The sequence below is a fragment of the Lissotriton helveticus genome, chromosome 2_1 (assembly GCF_964261635.1).
Source record: "Lissotriton helveticus chromosome 2_1, aLisHel1.1, whole genome shotgun sequence".
NCBI lineage: Eukaryota > Metazoa > Chordata > Amphibia > Caudata > Salamandridae > Lissotriton > Lissotriton helveticus.
This window is the reverse complement of record NC_136059.1, coordinates 924,296,735-924,324,398: the sequence shown is the minus strand read 5'-3', so window position 1 is coordinate 924,324,398 and position 27,664 is coordinate 924,296,735.

Genomic DNA, 27,664 nt, shown 5'->3' with positions numbered 1-27,664 from the left:
TAATGAGGACTTGCCGCCAACATCTTCCCAGGGCTAACGTTTGTACTTTTACATTTCAAATTCTAATTTATCTAAGTAGCTAAAACTAACAGAGGACGTCCTCTTCCATCAGTTTTGTTGATTTGAGAGAAGGTGCATCCATTGGAAGTGAAATATAATTGGTAGTGCACATTGAAGAACAGGGTGTGTGACACCTAAATATCAAACGCTACTGACAATCGGTTACAGCAATTGTGACCATCTCTTTGCTGAATTTCTTCTTGAGCACGTCTCACAATCTGGAAGATAGTGTCAGAAGTGGTGTCTTCCTCAGGATCCGCAAAACTTTTTTGGTCCACCTTCAGGGTCCTACAACTCACATTCACTTTTATTCGAACACTGGTTCATATACTGATCAGTTCTCAGCATAGAGTAATACCTCTGTTGGATTACTTCATGCTACATTCTTAGCATTTCCAGAGAATATTAATTGGTATTAAATATTCATTCACTCATACACTCTTCTGACCTTTGCACTAATATGGCTCTTCAAAAGTTTATGACTCAACTTTTGCGATCTGAGCACAACTCATGTGGAACTGCCTTTCACCACGACCGTTCTGGGCGTGTAGCACTTCATGTTATATCCGTTTTCCGCAAAAGTGCTTTCTGCCTTAAACAGCACATTATGTAGTTCACAACACACTTCCAATACATCACTAGTGGTATTATGCAAGCACGAGTTACTGCATCCTGTACAAAAAGGAAATACGGAGCAGAAAGTGAAACCGAAACTGCCCAGAAGCTCCATCACAAAATGCCCTCCTTACCGTCAAGGCCTGGCTAAACTTACTGTGCACAAGGACTGCAGATAGAACATTGCCAAATTACCTCGGAGACTGTCCAACATGCCTTCTTCCTGACCACAGTAAGATCGGGAGATCTGAGTGAGACAGCAGCAGAGAAATTGTGAAGGCGTCTCCCAGGGTAGGCCGATTTTGTACAGTGTGCCACACCCAAGATGGCTGCTTACCAGGAATGCTGGGATATGTAGTCCCTAGTGATTATCTCAGGCTAGGAAGGAGAAGAAAGCATCGCAAGTCAAGGCATACATGAACAAGAAGGCCTTCAGAGGGACCTATAGGAGCAACTCAACCAACAATGCACCGATGGAGCTGCCTCATGGACCTTTTCACATTGTATGCCTGCACTGACAGCAGGTACCTGTGGTTCTGGATTCTGTGTGCCACCGCCACGGGAGTGAGTGAGGCGGGCCCTAGACTGCGCCCCTCCAGAATTCTGACAGTACTCTACCTTCGAGGCACTGTCTAGGGCCCGACTTGTGGAGATTCTGGAGATGAAAGCGTTGCAGCAACCTAGGAGCATGGACATTTCCCGCTGGCTCCTAGGAATCATTCTCAGGACCATAGCCCTTCCAGGAAACTAAATAGCACAGGGAAGACCCCCTTTAGTGTGAGTCCAGAACTACGTGCAGTTCATATTCCCACATGCTCTGTACTAACGGGGAGCCAGACATTGCAGGCAATGGGCTGGGGACACATGCATGACAGTGTCTTTTATGGCAGGTGTAGTGTGCATGGCTGTTGGTAGTGTCACAGGGAAGGATTTTGGATGGAACCCATAGAGACCAAAGAATGGGGTGGTACATGTAACAGGAATGATACGGGTTGGTGTACGCCGATTCTGCCTACCAAAATAGTTCCATACATGAGTCAGTGGCATCATCAGCATAACAAGGTATGTATTGCTTTAAATTTTGCTTTAGATGCTCTGTCTGACCATCTGTTTGTGGGTGGTAACTGGTCAAAAGCACTGAGGTAATGTGTAAGGACTTATACCAAGTTTACCAGAACCGTGCAGAGACTTGAGCACCATGGTCTGATAGAATAACTCTTGGCAAGCCCTGTAGACAGACAACGTTGTGGAGGAGAAGTGTGGCTGATTGACTAGACATTGGAAGAGCTTTGCAAGCAATGAAGTGTGCATATTTGGTGAAATCAACTAATACTACCAAAATACCTGTATGATGGTGTACCACGGGGTGTCCAGTAATAAAGTCCAGAGTGATATGTTCAATGAAGTAGGTGGGGTTGTTAAAGGCTGCAACAAGCCCTTTGGTTTAGAGTGGTTAGATTTACATCTTGGACAAACCTCACATTCTTGGATCATGTGATTCAAATTGTTAGACGGGGACCTGGAGGGTCGGCCGAGCACAGTGATCGCACAGACAGGTAACTTCCCCCCCACAGATGGACACCACACAAAGATCAGGGTAACACCTTTTATAGGCACTTCTGGTAGTAGAGTGGTACAATACAAGGCGATCAGGACACGATGATCCTCTCAATTCTAGTCTCTAGTAAGGGAAGGGGGTAGCGGGACAGTCTTGGTACCCACGGGTACGGAGGTGTAACGGTGATAGCTCACAATCCTCGAGCTCGGTGTTCGGATGGGTCAGACCGCGGCAGCGCCGGCAGGTCCCGAAGAGGTCGTAGGTGGCAACGGGCCGCGGCAGCGCCAGCAGGTCCCAACGAGGATGAAGGTTACAACGGGCCGCGGCAGCGCCAGCAGGTCCCACGAGAATGCAGGTTGCAACGGGCCGCGGCAGCGCCAGCAGGTCCCACGAGGATGGAGGTTACTACGGGCCACGGCAGCGCCAGCAGGTCCCAACGAGGACGAAGGTTGCAGAGGGCCGCGGCAGCGCCAGCAGGTCCCACGAGGATGAAGGTTGCAGAGGGCCGCGGCAGCGCCAGCAGGCAGGACAATAGTTCACAAGGCAGGGCTGTGGCAGCGCCAGCAGTCCGTCAAGGATGAGTTCTTCTCGGTGTCTCTCGACTCCAGGATACAACTGCCTTCCTGTCCTGGGGCGGCCTCAGTTATAGGTCTGGCGCCCTTTGATGTCCGGACCCTCGCTCTTGGAGGTCGGGAGGTCTGGGATGAGGGAGTCCAGACACCCAGCAGGGGGGTGGAGCCAGCGCCCGAGGAGGCTGGGGGTGCTCGGCACCTGGCGGGGGAGAGCCATCGACACTTCTTACTCCCATTGACCTGCCAAGTGGTCCGTTCACCTCCTGGGTGGAGGGTGGTGCCGGGATGTCGGGGCCTGGCCAGGCCCAGGGTTGGGGTCGGGCTGAGGCCGCGCGGCCGCGTGGTGCCGTGTCCAAGATGGCGGCTGGGCGGGGCAATGGTGCTGACGGTGGCCCGGGCCCTGTCCTGCGGGGAGGGAGCGAGCCCTTCATGTGGCCTGTCCAACATGCGTCCCCCCCAGCTGAAGGCGGGGAGAGTCACCCATCTTCTTGGGGACTTTCCTCGTCGAGGCGGAAAAAGCGGGACAGGCCATCCGCGTTGGCGTGGTCTTGGCCAGGACGATGCTCCACAGTGAAGTCCATCCCCTGCAGGGAGATGGACCATCGCAATAGTTTGGGGTTCTCCCCCCGCATCTGCATGAGCCATTGCAGGGGCCGATGATCTGTCTGTACCCGGAAATGGGTTCCGAAGAGGTACGGCCGGAGCTTCTTGAGGGCCCATACCACTGCGAAGGCCTCTCGCTCAATGGTGCTCCAGCGCTGTTCTCGGGGCAGTAGGCGTCTGCTGATGAAGGCCACGGGTTGGTCCACTCCTTCGGGGTTCAGTTGGGAGAGGACGGCCCCAATACCATGGTCGGAGGCATCGGTCTGCACAATGAACTCGCGGCTGTAGTCGGGGGCCTGGAGCACCGGAGCGGTGCACATGGCGGCCTTCAGCGTCTCGAAGGCCGCGTGACAGTCGGGAGTCCAGTTGACTCGTTTTGGGTTGTTCTTAGACGTGAGTTCCGTGAGGGGCCCCACAATGCTGCCATAGTCCCTCACAAACCGCCGGTAGTATCCGGTGAGCCCCAGGAAGGCTCGGACCTCTGTTTGTGTTTCGGGGGGTTGCCAGGACTGGATGGCAGCTACCTTGAGTTGGAGGGGGGCCACCAGACCGCTCCCCACTTGGTGTCCGAGGTAGGTCACGGACCCCTGGCCGATTTGGCACTTGCTGGCCTTTATGGTGAGGCCGGCCTGTTGGAGGGCCTGCAGGACCGCTCTGAGGTGGTGGAGGTGGTCGGCCCAGTGGCGGCTGTATACCGCGATGTCGTCCAGGTAGGCGGCGCTGAATTCTTCGAGGCCCGCCAATACCTGGTTCACCAGTCTTTGAAAGGTGGCTGGAGCGTTCTTCATGCCGAAGGGCATCACTCTGAAATGGTAGTGTCCGTCCGGGGTGGAGAAAGCGGAACGTTCTTGGGCCCTGGGGGTGAGGCCGATCTGCCAGTAGCCCGCTGTCAGGTCAAAGATGCTTAGGTAGCGGGCTGCCCCCATGCGGTCGACTAGTTCATCTGCTCGGGGGATAGGGTGAGCGTCGGTTCGGGTGACCGCGTTCAGCCCCCGATAGTCGATGCAGAATCGGAGCTCCGGCGTGGTGCCCGGTGCCGCGGCCTTGGGGACCAGGACGACCGGGCTGGCCCAGGGACTGTCCGAAGGCTCGATGACCCCGAGGGCGAGCATCTTGGAGACTTCTTCTTGGATGCATGTACGTACCCGATCCGGTACCCGGTACGCCCGGTGTCGGACAGGAGGACTGTCCCCCGTGTCCACGTCGTGCAGGCACCAGGAGGTGACTCCGGGTGCGAGGGAGAACAGGTTTGCGAACGGCAGCAGGAGGGCCCGGCAATCTTGACGCTGCTCTGGGGTCAGGGCCTCGGAGAGTCGGACCCCGTCCACCGAGCCATCTCTTTCCCGAGTCCTCAGTAGGTCAGGGAGGGGCTCGGAGTCTCCTTCTGTGCCACTGTCGGTCGCCATCAGCAGGCTGAGTTCTGAGCGCATGAAGTGGGGTTTGAGCCTGTTGGCGTGGAGGACCCGGAGGGGGTTCCGGGGGGACTCCAGGTCGATGAGATAGGTGACGGGACTCCTGCGCTCGATCACCTTGAAGGGCCCCGTCCATTTGTCTTGCAAGGCACACGGTTCGATGGGGGACATCACCCATACCTGCTGACCCGGTTCAAACTCGATGGAGGAGGCACGTTGGTCGTACCACTTCTTCATGTCCTCTTGACTGGCCTCCAGATTGGCTTTAGCGATCTCCCTGAATTTCCGGGTCTGATTGCGGAGGGTCAGGAGGTATTTGTAGACGTCCGGAGGGGTCTTTAGGGGGGCCATTTCCCATTCCTCCTTCACTAGGCTGAGAGGCCCGCGAACGGGGTGTCCGTACAGGAGTTCGAAGGGGCTGAAGCCGAGGGACTTCTGGGGGACTTCTCGGTAGGCGAAGAGGAGGCACGGTAGTAGCACGTCCCACTGGCGGCGTAGGGGTTCTTCCAGCCCCATGATCATCCCCTTGAGGGTGCGGTTGAACCGCTCGACTAGTCCGTTCCCCTGGGGGTGATAGGGGGTGGTGAAGCGGTAAGTGACTCCGCACTGCTGCCAGAGGGATTTCATATACTTTGAAATAAAGTTCGTACCCCTGTCGCTGACGACTTCCCGGGGGAAGCCCACTCGAGAGAAGATCCCCATCAAGGCTCGACCCACTACTGGGGCTGTTATCGTACGAAGGGGGACCGCCTCAGGATATCGGGTAGCGTGGTCCACCAGGACCAGGATGAAGCGATGCCCCTGTGCTGTTCGGGGGTCCAGGAGCCCCACAATGTCTATTCCCACCCTTTCGAACGGGGTGGTCACCACGGGGAATGGTTGTAGGGGTGCCTTGAGTTTGCGGCCGCTCTTCCCGCTGGCCTGGCAGGTCGGGCAGGACCGGCAATGGTTGGAGACGTCATTTCTCATTTTGGGCCAAAAAAAGTGAGTCACCAGGCGGTGGTAGGTCTTGTCTTGGCCCAGGTGCCCGGCCAGGGGGACATCATGGGCTAGGTTCAACAGGAAGTCTCTGAAGTGGAGGGGCACCACCAGCACTCGCCCGGCCCCCAGTTCTGCGATTTTCTGTTCGCTGTACAAGAGATCATTGTCCCAATAAACCCAGTGGGCCCCGGTGGTGTCTCCTTGGCTCTGGGTGAGCGCTTGCTGTCGCAATCCCTCGAGGGAGGGGCAGGTCTTTTGTGCCTGCCGGAATTGTTCCTGGGTGGGCCCCCCTTCTTGACGCCACTGAGCCAGGTCGGGAAGCTCGGGGGGCTGTGGGGACCCCTCTGGGGCGGGGTCCGGGTGGTCGGTCTGGAGGAAGTCGTCTTCTGGAGTGATCGAGGGCGGAGGTGCTGCCCATTCTGGTTCTTCTGGTCTAGGGATGGTGCGGGTGGCCATGGACCGGGTGGTTACGCACGCCCAGTCCGGGAGACCCAACATCCCCAGATGCTCTCTTCTTTCCACAGCGGCCCACGGGGAGCTCTCGAGATCGTTCCCCAGGAGGCAGTCTACGGGGGCATCGTCACGGACAGTTACTTTCAGCATGCCGGACACTCCTCCCCATTCGAAGGGGACGCAGGCCATCCGACACAGGCTCTCCGAGTTATCTGCCGATCGGACGGGGCAAAGTACGTTTGGTAGGATTTGTTCTGGGGTCACCAGGTGACAGCGGACGGCCGTCACACTGGCCCCGGTGTACGCAGGGCCTCGGCCTTGCGCCCATTGATGCTCACCCATTGGCTGTACTTCCGAGTGTTGGCGGGCAGGGGAGTCCGCGGGACCATGTCTCTTCCTCCTAGGCATGCCAGGGTCATGGCGGCGGGTTCCCACTCGAACTGCTCCGACTCATAGGTCTCCGTGTCTTCGGAGACTTGTTCTTCTCCCAGGGCGGCGGCCGCCATCTGGCGGGGCCCGGGGACCTGGTTCTTCGGGCAGGTCGGGTCACTGGTATAGTGGCCGACTCGCTGGCATCGATGACACGTCACGTTAGCTCGGAACCCCGGGCGCATCGGGGGGTTTCCCCGGCCTGCTGGGGCCGGGGTGGCGTTAGTGGGTGCGGCCGGGACGGCGTCTCTGCCCCGGCCCGGGCCTCCTCCTCCTCCTCGGGGGCGATGATGACCTTGGTTGGTTCTGTTCTGCTCATTCGGCCCACTCCGGGCCACTCGGGTGCTCTCCCACCGGTCAGCCTCGGTGGCGAGCTGCCGGGGTTCAGTCAATTTACTGTCGAGGAGGTGCTGCCGGAGCTCGACGAAGCAGTTGTTGGAGAGGTGCTCCCACACAATGAGATTGAAGAGTTGTTCGTAAGTGGTTACGTTGTTACCCTTGATCCACCCCTCGAAGGCTCGGCTGAAATAGTTCACGTATTCCAACCACGTCGTACCTGGGATCCGGGTGCAGTTGCGGAACCTCTGGCGGTACATTTCGGGTGTAAGTCCATATCGACTGAGGAGGGCGGCCTTCATGTGGTCATAGGACGTCATTTGATGGTCCGGAAGCTGCAGCAGGGCATCACGACCCTCGTTGACGAATCTCCCCCATAGGCCGGCTCCCCAGTCACTTCGAGCGACCCGGTGGGCGGTCATGGCAATCTCATAGGCCTTGAACCACTGCTGTATGTCGTCGTTCCGGTGATATTCTCGGACCACATCCTTGGGGATGTGGACCTTCTGCTCGGTAGGACCCGGGGAGTGCGGTTGCTCGGGCACCCCTAGGTTTTTGTTCAGTTTGCGTATTTCTATCTCCGCTAGTTTGCACTCGTGCTCGTATGCCAGTCTTTTTTCTTCGAGGTCTCTCTGTCTCTGTTTTTCCTCTCGCTCTTCTCTGAGCCGTAAGTGTTCTAAGTTTATTTTTTGTTCCGCCAGTTTTAATTCTCCGTCTAATCTGAGTCGTGCCAAGTCTAACTCGTGTAATCTATTTTTTTCCCGCTCTTGGATCTCTTCACGGGACGGGCCTGTTCTCCGTTCCTCCGTCCGGGTGGTGTTGACTTCCGGGGCTGCGGGGTCCCGGGGGGTTGCGGTATTTGTCTCTGTCCAGGCCTCTAGGGCGTTTTTGAAGTCTTCTTTTGTGCTTAGCCCGGTGTTAGCAATTCCTAAGTCCATGCAAAATTGTTTGAGCTCTCGGTGGTTGTATTCCTCCAGCTTTTCCATCTGGAACTTCTCCGCCGATCCGCTCTCTTTGGTCGTCATTGTGGTTTTAGTCGTAGGGTGAGTTACTGTCTGTACGGTACGCGTTGGTTCGGATCGCGCCGCTAGCCACCAATGTTAGACGGGGACCTGGAGGGTCGGCCGAGCACAGTGATCGCACAGACAGGTAACTTCCCCCCCACAGATGGACACCACACAAAGATCAGGGTAACACCTTTTATAGGCACTTCTGGTAGTAGAGTGGTACGATACAAGGCGATCAGGACACGATGATCCTCTCAATTCTAGTCTCTAGTAAGGGAAGGGGGTAGCGGGACAGTCTTGGTACCCACGGGTACGGAGGTGTAACGGTGATAGCTCACAATCCTCGAGCTCGGTGTTCGGATGGGTCAGACCGCGGCAGCGCCGGCAGGTCCCGAAGAGGTCGTAGGTGGCAACGGGCCGCGGCAGCGCCAGCAGGTCCCAACGAGGATGAAGGTTACAACGGGCCGCGGCAGCGCCAGCAGGTCCCACGAGAATGCAGGTTGCAACGGGCCGCGGCAGCGCCAGCAGGTCCCACGAGGATGGAGGTTACTACGGGCCGCGGCAGCGCCAGCAGGTCCCAACGAGGACGAAGGTTGCAGAGGGCCGCGGCAGCGCCAGCAGGTCCCACGAGGATGAAGGTTGCAGAGGGCCGCGGCAGCGCCAGCAGGCAGGACAATAGTTCACAAGGCAGGGCTGTGGCAGCGCCAGCAGTCCGTCAAGGATGAGTTCTTCTCGGTGTCTCTCGACTCCAGGATACAACTGCCTTCCTGTCCTGGGGCGGCCTCAGTTATAGGTCTGGCGCCCTTTGATGTCCGGACCCTCGCTCTTGGAGGTCGGGAGGTCTGGGATGAGGGAGTCCAGACACCCAGCAGGGGGGTGGAGCCAGCGCCCGAGGAGGCTGGGGGTGCTCGGCACCTGGCGGGGGAGAGCCATCGACACTTCTTACTCCCATTGACCTGCCAAGTGGTCCGTTCACCTCCTGGGTGGAGGGTGGTGCCGGGATGTCAGGGCCTGGCCAGGCCCAGGGTTGGGGTCGGGCTGAGGCCGCGCGGCCGCGTGGTGCCGTGTCCAAGATGGCGGCTGGGCCGGGCAATGGTGCTGACGGTGGCCCGGGCCCTGTCCTGCGGGGAGGGAGCGAGCCCTTCATGTGGCCTGTCCAACACAAATCTACTTTCATACTTGGCCACCAAAAGTATCTCTGCATCAGCTCCATGGTCTTTTTTAATGCCCAAGATGTCTGGCAAGAGAGTTAACAAGTAACCAATTGAAGGCTGTTAGTCATAACTCTGGAGTGTGTAAAAATACTCAAGTCTCATGCAATAGTAGCCCTTGAACTACAGTTCCTTTTGTGTTCTTTTTGAGCCATTCTAGTCTTTCAGTTACCCGGAAATTATCTCAGGTTTTGTCAAAAAAGTACTCACCAGTAGTGAGACAGAGGATATGATAGATTGTAAATTTCCTACAGTGTAGGTGGCCAAAGAATCTTGTCTGGATAGAGCATCCGCTTTCCAGTTTTCCGTTCCAGGTCTATAAGTAACAAGGAAGTCAAGCTCCAGAAAGACCAGCATCCCTGGGGACTGAGAACATGAGCAGAACTAATGATTTGCAGATTTCTGTGATCGTATATACTGACAGTGTATGATTGTCACCCAAGAGATAATGCCTTGAAGCCGTCTCGAAAGGCAAACAACTCTGTTTCTGTGATAGCATAGTTTTGTTCAGCTTAATTTTGGTTTCAAGATATGTAGGCCACTGGATGAAGTTGGCACATTTTGTTGTGTCTTTGTGAAAGGATAGCTCCTATCACTACATCAGAAGGGTCCGCTTCTACTAAAAATGTTTTTCTGTATTGGGATGTGCCAGGATTTTGGCAGTAGTGAAAGCTGTCTAAGGTTTTTGGAATGTGATATCTGCTTCAGAGGACCATTCAAATTTGACTTTCTTTCGCAATAACTTTGTGATGTGTGCTACAGTTTGAAAAAAGTGTCCAAAGAAGTGGCGGCAAAAGTTTGCAAAGCAGGGGAAACACTGTATGTGCCGAACACATTTTGGTGATAGCCAATGCGCTACAGCTTGAACTTTCCTCTTGGCCATTTGCATGCCTGAGGGTGCCAGTATCACCCCTAAGAATTCCCTGTGTGTCTCATGTAATTCACAATTGTTTAGTTTGTAGTACAGCTGGTGTTTACTTAAGGCCATTAGTAACTTTACTCACATGCTCTTCATGGCGGGCTAAGGTTTCAGAATGGATGAGGGTGTCACCCAAGTAAACGATGACAAATATGTCCAAATATTCTAGCAAAACATTGTTCAACAAAAAAATTAAACACAGCTGGGGCATTGCAAAGATCAAACAGCATCACCAGATATTCGAATAGGCCATAGTGTGTCTTAAACACCATTTTCCACTTGTCCCCCTATGTCATACAGACCAAGTGGTAGGCCCATCACAGATCAAGCTTTGTATAGACTACTGCCGATTGTAACTGACATGACAAAACCCGATGAGAGGCATAGAGTACCTGCTTTTAACAGTACTTTTGTTCAGTGCCCAATAAACTATACAAGCTCTTTAGTCCACGTTGGCCTTTGGGATAAAGAAGAGGGGAGACTCAGTTGGGGACTGTGAGTTCCAAATGCAGCCATTGGCTAGATGCTGATCATGATATTTACGGAGATGCTGGTCTTTTTTATCTATTTACAACAAGGGGTGGTGAGGGACAGAGTCTCTGAATTAAGCAGAATACTCTCACCCAGTCAAGAGATCAGGGCTAGGTCCAACACCGTTTTTTAGCTCACTGCACCATCCCAGTTTCAGAACCTGGCTGTATGCAAATTAGTCTGTTCCTGTCCCAGTGCATGATGGGAACAGGGCAAACCAAACTACAAAAGCCAATTCTTACACTGGGAAGGAAACAAGCTTCCGGGGACCGGTTTCTGGCATTACAGCCGTCTTCGGCCCGGCTTGCTTGAATCCTGATGGTGCAATGAGCAAGGGACTCATGTCTGAGTATACCCTTCCACGCTTAGGGTGGACAAAAATATTTACAACAAGGGGTGGTGAGGGACAGAGTCTCTGAATTAAGCAGAATACTCTCACCCAGTCAAGAGATCAGGGCTAGGTCCAACACCGTTTTTTAGCTCACTGCACCATCCCAGTTTCAGAACCTGGCTGTATGCAAATTAGTCTGTTCCTGTCCCAGTGCATGATGGGAACAGGGCAAACCAAACTACAAAAGCCAATTCTTACACTGGGAAGGAAACAAGCTTCCGGGGACCGGTTTCTGGCATTACAGCCGTCTTCGGCCCGGCTTGCTTGAATCCTGATGGTGCAATGAGCAAGGGACTCATGTCTGAGTATACCCTTCCACGCTTAGGGTGGACAAAAATATTTACAACAAGGGGTGGTGAGGGACAGAGTCTCTGAATTAAGCAGAATACTCTCACCCAGTCAAGAGATCAGGGCTAGGTCCAACACCGTTTTTTAGCTCACTGCACCATCCCAGTTTCAGAACCTGGCTGTATGCAAATTAGTCTGTTCCTGTCCCAGTGCATGATGGGAACAGGGCAAACCAAACTACAAAAGCCAATTCTTACACTGGGAAGGAAACAAGCTTCCGGGGACCGGTTTCTGGCATTACAGCCGTCTTCGGCCCGGCTTGCTTGAATCCTGATGGTGCAATGAGCAAGGGACTCATGTCTGAGTATACCCTTCCACGCTTAGGGTGGACAAAAATATTTACAACAAGGGGTGGTGAGGGACAGAGTCTCTGAATTAAGCAGAATACTCTCACCCAGTCAAGAGATCAGGGCTAGGTCCAACACCGTTTTTTAGCTCACTGCACCATCCCAGTTTCAGAACCTGGCTGTATGCAAATTAGTCTGTTCCTGTCCCAGTGCATGATGGGAACAGGGCAAACCAAACTACAAAAGCCAATTCTTACACTGGGAAGGAAACAAGCTTCCGGGGACCGGTTTCTGGCATTACAGCCGTCTTCGGCCCGGCTTGCTTGAATCCTGATGGTGCAATGAGCAAGGGACTCATGTCTGAGTATACCCTTCCACGCTTAGGGTGGACAAAAATATTTACAACAAGGGGTGGTGAGGGACAGAGTCTCTGAATTAAGCAGAATACTCTCACCCAGTCAAGAGATCAGGGCTAGGTCCAACACCGTTTTTTAGCTCACTGCACCATCCCAGTTTCAGAACCTGGCTGTATGCAAATTAGTCTGTTCCTGTCCCAGTGCATGATGGGAACAGGGCAAACCAAACTACAAAAGCCAATTCTTACACTGGGAAGGAAACAAGCTTCCGGGGACCGGTTTCTGGCATTACAGCCGTCTTCGGCCCGGCTTGCTTGAATCCTGATGGTGCAATGAGCAAGGGACTCATGTCTGAGTATACCCTTCCACGCTTAGGGTGGACAAAAATATTTACAACAAGGGGTGGTGAGGGACAGAGTCTCTGAATTAAGCAGAATACTCTCACCCAGTCAAGAGATCAGGGCTAGGTCCAACACCGTTTTTTAGCTCACTGCACCATCCCAGTTTCAGAACCTGGCTGTATGCAAATTAGTCTGTTCCTGTCCCAGTGCATGATGGGAACAGGGCAAACCAAACTACAAAAGCCAATTCTTACACTGGGAAGGAAACAAGCTTCAGGGGACCGGTTTCTGGCATTACAGCCGTCTTCGGCCCGGCTTGCTTGAATCCTGATGGTGCAATGAGCAAGGGACTCATGTCTGAGTATACCCTTCCACGCTTAGGGTGGACAAAAATATTTACAACAAGGGGTGGTGAGGGACAGAGTCTCTGAATTAAGCAGAATACTCTCACCCAGTCAAGAGATCAGGGCTAGGTCCAACACCGTTTTTTAGCTCACTGCACCATCCCAGTTTCAGAACCTGGCTGTATGCAAATTAGTCTGTTCCTGTCCCAGTGCATGATGGGAACAGGGCAAACCAAACTACAAAAGCCAATTCTTACACTGGGAAGGAAACAAGCTTCCGGGGACCGGTTTCTGGCATTACAGCCGTCTTCGGCCCGGCTTGCTTGAATCCTGATGGTGCAATGAGCAAGGGACTCATGTCTGAGTATACCCTTCCACGCTTAGGGTGGACAAAAATATTTACAACAAGGGGTGGTGAGGGACAGAGTCTCTGAATTAAGCAGAATACTCTCACCCAGTCAAGAGATCAGGGCTAGGTCCAACACCGTTTTTTAGCTCACTGCACCATCCCAGTTTCAGAACCTGGCTGTATGCAAATTAGTCTGTTCCTGTCCCAGTGCATGATGGGAACAGGGCAAACCAAACTACAAAAGCCAATTCTTACACTGGGAAGGAAACAAGCTTCCGGGGACCGGTTTCTGGCATTACAGCCGTCTTCGGCCCGGCTTGCTTGAATCCTGATGGTGCAATGAGCAAGGGACTCATGTCTGAGTATACCCTTCCACGCTTAGGGTGGACAAAAATATTTACAACAAGGGGTGGTGAGGGACAGAGTCTCTGAATTAAGCAGAATACTCTCACCCAGTCAAGAGATCAGGGCTAGGTCCAACACCGTTTTTTAGCTCACTGCACCATCCCAGTTTCAGAACCTGGCTGTATGCAAATTAGTCTGTTCCTGTCCCAGTGCATGATGGGAACAGGGCAAACCAAACTACAAAAGCCAATTCTTACACTGGGAAGGAAACAAGCTTCCGGGGACCGGTTTCTGGCATTACAGCCGTCTTCGGCCCGGCTTGCTTGAATCCTGATGGTGCAATGAGCAAGGGACTCATGTCTGAGTATACCCTTCCACGCTTAGGGTGGACAAAAATATTTACAACAAGGGGTGGTGAGGGACAGAGTCTCTGAATTAAGCAGAATACTCTCACCCAGTCAAGAGATCAGGGCTAGGTCCAACACCGTTTTTTAGCTCACTGCACCATCCCAGTTTCAGAACCTGGCTGTATGCAAATTAGTCTGTTCCTGTCCCAGTGCATGATGGGAACAGGGCAAACCAAACTACAAAAGCCAATTCTTACACTGGGAAGGAAACAAGCTTCCGGGGACCGGTTTCTGGCATTACAGCCGTCTTCGGCCCGGCTTGCTTGAATCCTGATGGTGCAATGAGCAAGGGACTCATGTCTGAGTATACCCTTCCACGCTTAGGGTGGACAAAAATATTTACAACAAGGGGTGGTGAGGGACAGAGTCTCTGAATTAAGCAGAATACTCTCACCCAGTCAAGAGATCAGGGCTAGGTCCAACACCGTTTTTTAGCTCACTGCACCATCCCAGTTTCAGAACCTGGCTGTATGCAAATTAGTCTGTTCCTGTCCCAGTGCATGATGGGAACAGGGCAAACCAAACTACAAAAGCCAATTCTTACACTGGGAAGGAAACAAGCTTCCGGGGACCGGTTTCTGGCATTACAGCCGTCTTCGGCCCGGCTTGCTTGAATCCTGATGGTGCAATGAGCAAGGGACTCATGTCTGAGTATACCCTTCCACGCTTAGGGTGGACAAAAATATTTACAACAAGGGGTGGTGAGGGACAGAGTCTCTGAATTAAGCAGAATACTCTCACCCAGTCAAGAGATCAGGGCTAGGTCCAACACCGTTTTTTAGCTCACTGCACCATCCCAGTTTCAGAACCTGGCTGTATGCAAATTAGTCTGTTCCTGTCCCAGTGCATGATGGGAACAGGGCAAACCAAACTACAAAAGCCAATTCTTACACTGGGAAGGAAACAAGCTTCCGGGGACCGGTTTCTGGCATTACAGCCGTCTTCGGCCCGGCTTGCTTGAATCCTGATGGTGCAATGAGCAAGGGACTCATGTCTGAGTATACCCTTCCACGCTTAGGGTGGACAAAAATATTTACAACAAGGGGTGGTGAGGGACAGAGTCTCTGAATTAAGCAGAATACTCTCACCCAGTCAAGAGATCAGGGCTAGGTCCAACACCGTTTTTTAGCTCACTGCACCATCCCAGTTTCAGAACCTGGCTGTATGCAAATTAGTCTGTTCCTGTCCCAGTGCATGATGGGAACAGGGCAAACCAAACTACAAAAGCCAATTCTTACACTGGGAAGGAAACAAGCTTCCGGGGACCGGTTTCTGGCATTACAGCCGTCTTCGGCCCGGCTTGCTTGAATCCTGATGGTGCAATGAGCAAGGGACTCATGTCTGAGTATACCCTTCCACGCTTAGGGTGGACAAAAATATTTACAACAAGGGGTGGTGAGGGACAGAGTCTCTGAATTAAGCAGAATACTCTCACCCAGTCAAGAGATCAGGGCTAGGTCCAACACCGTTTTTTAGCTCACTGCACCATCCCAGTTTCAGAACCTGGCTGTATGCAAATTAGTCTGTTCCTGTCCCAGTGCATGATGGGAACAGGGCAAACCAAACTACAAAAGCCAATTCTTACACTGGGAAGGAAACAAGCTTCCGGGGACCGGTTTCTGGCATTACAGCCGTCTTCGGCCCGGCTTGCTTGAATCCTGATGGTGCAATGAGCAAGGGACTCATGTCTGAGTATACCCTTCCACGCTTAGGGTGGACAGTTTGGTCTGCCCTGTTCCCATGATGCACTGGGCCAGGGACAGACTAATTTGCATGTAGCCAGGTTCTGAACTGGGATGGTGCAGTGAGCTAAAAAACGGTGATGGATCAAGCCCTGATCTTTTGACTGGGTAGAAGTGTTCTGCTTAATTCAGATACTCTGTCCATCACCACCCCTCTTTTTGAATCGTTTTGGCCACCACAAGTGTGGAAGGGTATGCTCAGATGTGAGTCCCTTGCTCACTGCACCATCAGGATTCAAGCAAGCCGGGCCGAAGACGGCTGTAATGCCAGAAACCGGTCCCCGGAAGCTTGTTTCCTTTCCAGTAAAGAATTGGCTTGGTAGTTTGGTCTGCCCTGTTCCCATGATGCACTGGGCCAGGGACAGACTAATTTGCATGTAGCCAGGTTCTGAACTGGGATGGTGCAGTGAGCTAAAAAACGGTGATGGATCAAGCCCTGATCTTTTGACTGGGTAGAAGTGTTCTGCTTAATTCAGATACTCTGTCCATCACCACCCCTCTTTTTGAATCGTTTTGGCCACCACAAGTGTGGAAGGGTATGCTCAGATGTGAGTCCCTTGCTCACTGCACCATCAGGATTCAAGCAAGCCGGGCCGAAGACGGCTGTAATGCCAGAAACCGGTCCCCGGAAGCTTGTTTCCTTTCCAGTAAAGAATTGGCTTGGTAGTTTGGTCTGCCCTGTTCCCATGATGCACTGGGCCAGGGACAGACTAATTTGCATGTAGCCAGGTTCTGAACTGGGATGGTGCAGTGAGCTAAAAAACGGTGATGGATCAAGCCCTGATCTTTTGACTGGGTAGAAGTGTTCTGCTTAATTCAGATACTCTGTCCATCACCACCCCTCTTTTTGAATCGTTTTGGCCACCACAAGTGTGGAAGGGTATGCTCAGATGTGAGTCCCTTGCTCACTGCACCATCAGGATTCAAGCAAGCCGGGCCGAAGACGGCTGTAATGCCAGAAACCGGTCCCCGGAAGCTTGTTTCCTTTCCAGTAAAGAATTGGCTTGGTAGTTTGGTCTGCCCTGTTCCCATGATGCACTGGGCCAGGGACAGACTAATTTGCATGTAGCCAGGTTCTGAACTGGGATGGTGCAGTGAGCTAAAAAACGGTGATGGATCAAGCCCTGATCTTTTGACTGGGTAGAAGTGTTCTGCTTAATTCAGATACTCTGTCCATCACCACCCCTCTTTTTGAATCGTTTTGGCCACCACAAGTGTGGAAGGGTATGCTCAGATGTGAGTCCCTTGCTCACTGCACCATCAGGATTCAAGCAAGCCGGGCCGAAGACGGCTGTAATGCCAGAAACCGGTCCCCGAAAGCTTGTTTCCTTTCCAGTAAAGAATTGGCTTGGTAGTTTGGTCTGCCCTGTTCCCATGATGCACTGGGCCAGGGACAGACTAATTTGCATGTAGCCAGGTTCTGAACTGGGATGGTGCAGTGAGCTAAAAAACGGTGATGGATCAAGCCCTGATCTTTTGACTGGGTAGAAGTGTTCTGCTTAATTCAGATACTCTGTCCATCACCACCCCTCTTTTTGAATCGTTTTGGCCACCACAAGTGTGGAAGGGTATGCTCAGATGTGAGTCCCTTGCTCACTGCACCATCAGGATTCAAGCAAGCCGGGCCGAAGACGGCTGTAATGCCAGAAACCGGTCCCCAGAAGCTTGTTTCCTTTCCAGTAAAGAATTGGCTTGGTAGTTTGGTCTGCCCTGTTCCCATGATGCACTGGGCCAGGGACAGACTAATTTGCATGTAGCCAGGTTCTGAACTGGGATGGTGCAGTGAGCTAAAAAACGGTGATGGATCAAGCCCTGATCTTTTGACTGGGTAGAAGTGTTCTGCTTAATTCAGATACTCTGTCCATCACCACCCCTCTTTTTGAATCGTTTTGGCCACCACAAGTGTGGAAGGGTATGCTCAGATGTGAGTCCCTTGCTCACTGCACCATCAGGATTCAAGCAAGCCGGGCCGAAGACGGCTGTAATGCCAGAAACCGGTCCCCGGAAGCTTGTTTCCTTTCCAGTAAAGAATTGGCTTGGTAGTTTGGTCTGCCCTGTTCCCATGATGCACTGGGCCAGGGACAGACTAATTTGCATGTAGCCAGGTTCTGAACTGGGATGGTGCAGTGAGCTAAAAAACGGTGATGGATCAAGCCCTGATCTTTTGACTGGGTAGAAGTGTTCTGCTTAATTCAGATACTCTGTCCATCACCACCCCTCTTTTTGAATCGTTTTGGCCACCACAAGTGTGGAAGGGTATGCTCAGATGTGAGTCCCTTGCTCACTGCACCATCAGGATTCAAGCAAGCCGGGCCGAAGACGGCTGTAATGCCAGAAACCGGTCCCCGGAAGCTTGTTTCCTTTCCAGTAAAGAATTGGCTTGGTAGTTTGGTCTGCCCTGTTCCCATGATGCACTGGGCCAGGGACAGACTAATTTGCATGTAGCCAGGTTCTGAACTGGGATGGTGCAGTGAGCTAAAAAACGGTGATGGATCAAGCCCTGATCTTTTGACTGGGTAGAAGTGTTCTGCTTAATTCAGATACTCTGTCCATCACCACCCCTCTTTTTGAATCGTTTTGGCCACCACAAGTGTGGAAGGGTATGCTCAGATGTGAGTCCCTTGCTCACTGCACCATCAGGATTCAAGCAAGCCGGGCCGAAGACGGCTGTAATGCCAGAAACCGGTCCCCGGAAGCTTGTTTCCTTTCCAGTAAAGAATTGGCTTGGTAGTTTGGTCTGCCCTGTTCCCATGATGCACTGGGCCAGGGACAGACTAATTTGCATGTAGCCAGGTTCTGAACTGGGATGGTGCAGTGAGCTAAAAAACGGTGATGGATCAAGCCCTGATCTTTTGACTGGGTAGAAGTGTTCTGCTTAATTCAGATACTCTGTCCATCACCACCCCTCTTTTTGAATCGTTTTGGCCACCACAAGTGTGGAAGGGTATGCTCAGATGTGAGTCCCTTGCTCACTGCACCATCAGGATTCAAGCAAGCCGGGCCGAAGACGGCTGTAATGCCAGAAACCGGTCCCCGGAAGCTTGTTTCCTTTCCAGTAAAGAATTGGCTTGGTAGTTTGGTCTGCCCTGTTCCCATGATGCACTGGGCCAGGGACAGACTAATTTGCATGTAGCCAGGTTCTGAACTGGGATGGTGCAGTGAGCTAAAAAACGGTGATGGATCAAGCCCTGATCTTTTGACTGGGTAGAAGTGTTCTGCTTAATTCAGATACTCTGTCCATCACCACCCCTCTTTTTGAATCGTTTTGGCCACCACAAGTGTGGAAGGGTATGCTCAGATGTGAGTCCCTTGCTCACTGCACCATCAGGATTCAAGCAAGCCGGGCCGAAGACGGCTGTAATGCCAGAAACCGGTCCCCGGAAGCTTGTTTCCTTTCCAGTAAAGAATTGGCTTGGTAGTTTGGTCTGCCCTGTTCCCATGATGCACTGGGCCAGGGACAGACTAATTTGCATGTAGCCAGGTTCTGAACTGGGATGGTGCAGTGAGCTAAAAAACGGTGATGGATCAAGCCCTGATCTTTTGACTGGGTAGAAGTGTTCTGCTTAATTCAGATACTCTGTCCATCACCACCCCTCTTTTTGAATCGTTTTGGCCACCACAAGTGTGGAAGGGTATGCTCAGATGTGAGTCCCTTGCTCACTGCACCATCAGGATTCAAGCAAGCCGGGCCGAAGACGGCTGTAATGCCAGAAACCGGTCCCCGGAAGCTTGTTTCCTTTCCAGTAAAGAATTGGCTTGGTAGTTTGGTCTGCCCTGTTCCCATGATGCACTGGGCCAGGGACAGACTAATTTGCATGTAGCCAGGTTCTGAACTGGGATGGTGCAGTGAGCTAAAAAACGGTGATGGATCAAGCCCTGATCTTTTGACTGGGTAGAAGTGTTCTGCTTAATTCAGATACTCTGTCCATCACCACCCCTCTTTTTGAATCGTTTTGGCCACCACAAGTGTGGAAGGGTATGCTCAGATGTGAGTCCCTTGCTCACTGCACCATCAGGATTCAAGCAAGCCGGGCCGAAGACGGCTGTAATGCCAGAAACCGGTCCCCGGAAGCTTGTTTCCTTTCCAGTAAAGAATTGGCTTGGTAGTTTGGTCTGCCCTGTTCCCATGATGCACTGGGCCAGGGACAGACTAATTTGCATGTAGCCAGGTTCTGAACTGGGATGGTGCAGTGAGCTAAAAAACGGTGATGGATCAAGCCCTGATCTTTTGACTGGGTAGAAGTGTTCTGCTTAATTCAGATACTCTGTCCATCACCACCCCTCTTTTTGAATCGTTTTGGCCACCACAAGTGTGGAAGGGTATGCTCAGATGTGAGTCCCTTGCTCACTGCACCATCAGGATTCAAGCAAGCCGGGCCGAAGACGGCTGTAATGCCAGAAACCGGTCCCCGGAAGCTTGTTTCCTTTCCAGTAAAGAATTGGCTTGGTAGTTTGGTCTGCCCTGTTCCCATGATGCACTGGGCCAGGGACAGACTAATTTGCATGTAGCCAGGTTCTGAACTGGGATGGTGCAGTGAGCTAAAAAACGGTGATGGATCAAGCCCTGATCTTTTGACTGGGTAGAAGTGTTCTGCTTAATTCAGATACTCTGTCCATCACCACCCCTCTTTTTGAATCGTTTTGGCCACCACAAGTGTGGAAGGGTATGCTCAGATGTGAGTCCCTTGCTCACTGCACCATCAGGATTCAAGCAAGCCGGGCCGAAGACGGCTGTAATGCCAGAAACCGGTCCCCGGAAGCTTGTTTCCTTTCCAGTAAAGAATTGGCTTGGTAGTTTGGTCTGCCCTGTTCCCATGATGCACTGGGCCAGGGACAGACTAATTTGCATGTAGCCAGGTTCTGAACTGGGATGGTGCAGTGAGCTAAAAAACGGTGATGGATCAAGCCCTGATCTTTTGACTGGGTAGAAGTGTTCTGCTTAATTCAGATACTCTGTCCATCACCACCCCTCTTTTTGAATCGTTTTGGCCACCACAAGTGTGGAAGGGTATGCTCAGATGTGAGTCCCTTGCTCACTGCACCATCAGGATTCAAGCAAGCCGGGCCGAAGACGGCTGTAATGCCAGAAACCGGTCCCCGGAAGCTTGTTTCCTTTCCAGTAAAGAATTGGCTTGGTAGTTTGGTCTGCCCTGTTCCCATGATGCACTGGGCCAGGGACAGACTAATTTGCATGTAGCCAGGTTCTGAACTGGGATGGTGCAGTGAGCTAAAAAACGGTGATGGATCAAGCCCTGATCTCTTGACTGGGTAGAAGTGTTCTGCTTAATTCAGATACTCTGTCCATCACCACCCCTCTTTTTGAATCGTTTTGGCCACCACAAGTGTGGAAGGGTATGCTCAGATGTGAGTCCCTTGCTCACTGCACCATCAGGATTCAAGCAAGCCGGGCCGAAGACGGCTGTAATGCCAGAAACCGGTCCCCGGAAGCTTGTTTCCTTTCCAGTAAAGAATTGGCTTGGTAGTTTGGTCTGCCCTGTTCCCATGATGCACTGGGCCAGGGACAGACTAATTTGCATGTAGCCAGGTTCTGAACTGGGATGGTGCAGTGAGCTAAAAAACGGTGATGGATCAAGCCCTGATCTTTTGACTGGGTAGAAGTGTTCTGCTTAATTCAGATACTCTGTCCATCACCACCCCTCTTTTTGAATCGTTTTGGCCACCACAAGTGTGGAAGGGTATGCTCAGATGTGAGTCCCTTGCTCACTGCACCATCAGGATTCAAGCAAGCCGGGCCGAAGACGGCTGTAATGCCAGAAACCGGTCCCCGGAAGCTTGTTTCCTTTCCAGTAAAGAATTGGCTTGGTACTTTGGTCTGCCCTGTTCCCATGATGCACTGGGCCAGGGACAGACTAATTTGCATGTAGCCAGGTTCTGAACTGGGATGGTGCAGTGAGCTAAAAAACGGTGATGGATCAAGCCCTGATCTTTTGACTGGGTAGAAGTGTTCTGCTTAATTCAGATACTCTGTCCATCACCACCCCTCTTTTTGAATCGTTTTGGCCACCACAAGTGTGGAAGGGTATGCTCAGATGTGAGTCCCTTGCTCACTGCACCATCAGGATTCAAGCAAGCCGGGCCGAAGACGGCTGTAATGCCAGAAACCGGTCCCCGGAAGCTTGTTTCCTTTCCAGTAAAGAATTGGCTTGGTAGTTTGGTCTGCCCTGTTCCCATGATGCACTGGGCCAGGGACAGACTAATTTGCATGTAGCCAGGTTCTGAACTGGGATGGTGCAGTGAGCTAAAAAACGGTGATGGATCAAGCCCTGATCTTTTGACTGGGTAGAAGTGTTCTGCTTAATTCAGATACTCTGTCCATCACCACCCCTCTTTTTGAATCGTTTTGGCCACCACAAGTGTGGAAGGGTATGCTCAGATGTGAGTCCCTTGCTCACTGCACCATCAGGATTCAAGCAAGCCGGGCCGAAGACGGCTGTAATGCCAGAAACCGGTCCCCGGAAGCTTGTTTCCTTTCCAGTAAAGAATTGGCTTGGTAGTTTGGTCTGCCCTGTTCCCATGATGCACTGGGCCAGGGACAGACTAATTTGCATGTAGCCAGGTTCTGAACTGGGATGGTGCAGTGAGCTAAAAAACGGTGATGGATCAAGCCCTGATCTTTTGACTGGGTAGAAGTGTTCTGCTTAATTCAGATACTCTGTCCATCACCACCCCTCTTTTTGAATGGTCTTTTTTATCTGACAGCTGGGTACGCTGGTACTAGACATTAAATCAATTCAACAGTCATTATTGACCTGAGAAAACTTAACCGACAACCGGAAATGTGCCATGTGTTTGAATATCTTTATTCGGTAATTTTTTCACCATAAAAGAATACATATACATGAACATTTCAAAATACCAATAAAAGATTATAAAATACAGTAAAAGCATGGACACCTCATCGTCAATCTACTACAATAAATTCATCCTCAGCTTATGGAACCTCCAGAGTGTAATTTCAGTAAGCGGGAACGTGTCATCCATGCACTTCCCAAAAATTTAGCCACCCCACAGATCATACTGGCAGATGAAGAATCTGTAGAAAGGACACGTAGTGCCTGGCTATGGCACCTCAGCCCTAATTCCCTGCAGACGGCTTTCAACCAGAATTTCCGCGCCCCTTTATACGCTGGGCAGGCAAAAAACAAGTGAGCCACCGATTTCTTAGGGGCCGCACAGCCAGGGCATGCACGCGAGCGGGCATCTGTATTCGACCATCTCACCGTAAAGTCATGAACCGGGAGCGTCCCATATCGCAATTTTAGGTACAGCGCTCGATCCAATGGTTTAGTTATTAGGTCGAGAAAGGGTTCTAATTTTCGCACACACTTAATAGACAAAAATTGGTCAGTAAGTGAGCCCACATTCGTAAGCCTCGTAGCGTTACTCTGTACCCAATCCCAGTATAGTTTTTTTATAACATCTTTGGGTGGTGGTAATTGCAACTCCCATGCCTCTCTTAGACCCAAGCTGAAGGCCAATTCTTTCAGTTTATTTAGCCATCCTATTTTTTTACAAGTGTCCAGAAATAATAGTTCATCCAGCCCTTCTGCATACTTAGCGAGCTCCTCAGTTCTTCTTAGGCGGGACCAGAATAGCAACGGGCGTAGCCTCACCAAGTCCTTTACTGATTTCCTGCCTAGATCTAATCTTAGTGGGATCATTGGGGTGGAAGCGGGAAGAGCTACCACTTTCCTAAAAAAATTGTTTTCCGCTCTCATCAAGTCCGAAACCCCTTCAAACCCCCAGAGCTCGGAGCCATAAAGTGCTGCAGGAAGAATCTGACCCTCATAGATGGTCATAGCTGGGGAGACCGGTTTACTGGTAGATTCACGGATCTCCTTCAGCGTCACCCCGGATACTCTTCGATGGTTTAATAACATTTTGGAAAGATGATCCTTCCAGGTCATACGGCTGTTAATCCGGACACCAAGATAGTCAAAAGACTCGACCAGCTCGAGGGGGGCGTTATTAAGCAAAAAGTTATTTTTAAATCTTTTAGAGGGTGCAAAAGCCATCAATTTGGTTTTCGATGTATTGATAGTTAAGCCTCGGATGGTGCAGAAGGAGCTAAACCGATTCAAGAGTTTTTGTAAGCCCACCGGGGATTTGGAAATTAATAGGGTGTCATCAGCGAAGAGAAGTGTGGGGATTCTCTCCCCCGCCAGGGATGGGGCATCCGACTTCTCCCCCTTTAGATGGTCAACCACTCCGTTTACGAATAGGGAGAAGAGGGTCGGAGCCATGACACAGCCCTGACGTACTCCTCTCCGCACTGGGATCCTATCTGTTAGTTGCCCCTGGGATCCCCATCTAACCCTCGCATAGTTCCCCTCGTGCAGCTTTACGATTAGGCTCAGAAGACCACTGGGAAAACCCATCTCTCCTAGAATTTCCCAAAGTTTTGAACGAGGGACCAGGTCGAAAGCAGTTTTGAGATCGATGAAGGCCATGTACAGACTGCCTTTCATGATGGTAACCGCCTTCCAATAGATCGCAAAAAGACGAAAGACCTGGTCCATCGTGCCTACCTTCCTTCTGAACCCCGCTTGTAAGTGGGAGAGGATACTAGCCTCCTCTATCCAGTCGCCTACTCTTGAAATGATTACCCTGCCGACCACTTTCTGGATTGTATCTAACAAACTGATGGGTCTGTAGTTCGCAGGGTCATCTCTAGCCCCCTTCTTATACACAGTAACCACCTCAGCCCCTTTCCAGGAATCTGGAACCTGGTGTCCCCTCGTGATCAGATTCATTATTACCGCAATTAGTTTGGCCCAGGCCTCTGGCTCCGCCATCAACAGATCTCCAGGGATCCCATCCTGCCCTGCGGCTTTCTTAGGGGTTAGGTTACTAATCGCCAACACTACTTCTGCGGCTGAGAATAAAAGGGCATTGTCAACTGTGGTGTCCCCATCACCCAGGCTATTCACCCCAGGACTAGTTGTTTCCTCTGAGTCTCCATATAGGGATGAAAAGTGAATAAACCATTGCTGGCAAGTTATATGATCAGCCAATGGTTGCGATTTGCTCTGCCTTGTTCTATTAACCAATTCCCAAAAAAGGTTCGGGTTCCTACTGCTCACAGCATTGGAAAGATCCTGCCAATGCTGTTCCTCCCACTCCCGTTTGGCCAATGATAATGCTTTCAGATAATCCCTCCTGGCCGCTCTAACCAGAATGGGGTCCCCCGAGAGCAGAGCTTTTGTCAGTTTCTTCCTTTTATTCTTACAGTGATCATTATACCATGATTTACAAAGAGTGGAGGGTATAGCAGGAGCCCTATTACTTTTCCCCTTCAGAATAAAAAATTGGCCAATTTGATCTATTGTAGTTTTATAGGCAGAGTTAAGGGAGGGGTGTTCACAATTGACGGTCCGATTTTCACCAACCCAGATTTCTAAGTTGGAAGACAAACCCTCAACCAACGCTTTGATGTTTCCTATATCGCCCTCTTTAAGCTTAGCCTTATCCCATTTCAGTCTACGGTTATTATTAAATGGGATGACTTCTTTAGTTGATTTTGGGGTGACAATTGCTCGCCTGTCATTCAAAGCACCCCAATTAAACTTACAACACAAAGGATTGTGGTCACTATCCTGGCTTGGGACGACCTCCATATCAATCAGGTCCGGCCATGTGGTTGGTGGTGCAGGAATTTATGGCGGGATTGAGAGCGCACCCAAGAAGTCCTTTGCATCTTGGGCATTCTAGTGGTCCGCCATAAACTCCAGACACGAGACACCTTTCTAGAGTGATGGCCTGCTAAATGTCTATCTTTTTGACTTGACTGGACATTCCTGTATAAAATGGACCTTATGGTCACAGTATATGGCCCTCGTTTTTTTGTGCCCTTCTGCCCTCTGTTCCACTCGTTTTCCCTTGTTTTTTGTGCCTTTCTGCCCTCTGTTCCACTCGTTTTCCCCTAGTTTTTTGTGCTTTTCTGCCCTCAATTCCACTAGTTTTTCCCTAATTTTTTGGTGCTTTTCTGCCCTCTGATCCACTCGTTTCCCCCTGCAGCCCCGCCCCCTGACTGCCCACTGCCCATTCGCTGCCCCCACCTCCCTACTCCCAGCTGCTCCTCCCTCCCACCTCCTCATATAGGCCGGCCGCTGCGCGGTGAGGAGAGCGACCCTTGACCCCACCAGGTAGGTCGCTCCCCCTCCGCACAGCACCGCCTGTGCCTCCCTGCCCCAGCTGCCACTGATGAGGAAGTTTGAGGCCTCCACGACCCGCAGGTTGCCACCTGCACCTCATCCCTGGTGGCCAGTGGTAGGCCGTAGGTAGGTTTGGTCATCCTCCGCTTTATTGCTCTTATTGTATTGCCTGTATTTTCATTGTTGCGTCTGTGACTGCTATTGTCTGTCTTCTCCCGCTGCCTGTACGTGGTCTGTGCCCCTTTTTCTTCCCTCTGTTCCTCTCGCTGTCCCCTAGCTCTCTCTGCCCGGTCTTTCCTTCTGTACCCCTCGCTGCCCCCATGTCTCTGCCTGGTTTTCCCTTCTGTTCCCCTCGCTGCCCCCTTGCCTCGCTACCCGTTCTGCCCTCTGTTCCACTCGTTTTTCCCTAGTTTTTTGTGCCTTTCTGCCCTCTGTTCCACTCGTTTTTCCCTTGTTTTTTGTGCCTCTGTGCCACTCGTTTTCCCCTCATTTTTGTGCCTTTCTGCCCTCTGTTCCACTTGTTTTTTCCCTCGTTTTTTTGTGCCCTTCTGCCCTCTGTTTCATTCACTTTTTTGTGCCCTTATGCCCTCTGTGTCACTCGTTTTCCCCTCGTTTATTGTGCCTTTCTGCCCTCTGTTCCACTCGTTTTCCCTCATTTTTAGTGCCTTTCTGCCCTCTGTTCCACTCGTTTTTCACTCATATTTTTGTGCCTTTGTGCCCTCTGTTCCACTAGTTTTTCCCTCGTTTTTTTGTGCCCTTCTGCCCTCTGTGCCACTCATTTTTCCCTCATTTTCTGTGCCTTTCTGCCCTCTGTTCCACTTGTTTTTCATTAGTGTTTTGTGCCTTTCTGCCCTCTATTCCACTCGTTTTTTCCCTCGTCTTTTGTGCTTTTCTGACCTCGGTTCCACTCGTTTTTCCCTCATTTTTTGTGGCCTTCTGCCCTCCGTTCCACTAGTTTTTTTGTGCCCTTCTTCTCTGTGCCACTCGTTTTTCCCTCGTTTCTGTGCCCCTTTTGCCTTCTGTTCCACTCATTTTTTTGTACCCTTTTGCCTTCTGTGCCACTCGTTTTACCCTCAATTTTTGTGCCCCTTTTCCTTCTTTTACCTTCATTGTACCTCACCGCCCTCACCGCTGCGTCCCCTGCGGCCCACACCCCTGACTGCCCTCTGCCCATTCGCTGCCCCCACCTCCCAGCTGTTCCGTCCTCCCACCTCCCCATATATGCCAGCCGCTGCGTGGCCAAACTGCTGGCATGCAGAAGGCGCGCCTAAGGCGAGCCCGTCTGCACCCATCCGCGACTGGACTGCGCCCAGCGCCAGAACCTCTGGACCCCGCCACGATGACCGCCGCCACTACGACACGAGCACTCTGCACGCTCTCAACTCCGGACGGAGCCACACCTGCTTCAAAGCCGCCCCGAAATGCACACACGGCCCCTTCACCTGTCGGAACTGCAGCTACACCAGCCTCAGAGCCGACGAACCACCCGCTAAGAAAGACCCCAACCATCTCCAATGCATACTGCTGAACACTCGCTCCGCACGCAAGAATGCTGTCGAGCTCTGGGACCTGCTCGACACAACATCCCCGGACGTCGCCTTCCTGACAGAGACCTGGTTTAATGACTTCCCCGCACCCGACATCACCATAGCCATCCCAGACGGCTACAAGATCACCCGCAGAAACCGCCCCAACGGAGTCGGAGGAGGAATTGCCCATTTCCCTATATACCCAATATCCCTAGTCTAGCAATAGGTAAAAAACATATATATTTATATACATTAAATGACCAGCAAATACATTTGATAACTGAAGACAAATATATCAATAATATTTTGGGGGGCGTGGCCAAGAAGGCAACCAGAGTGGATGCGGAGTAGAGAAGCTATGTG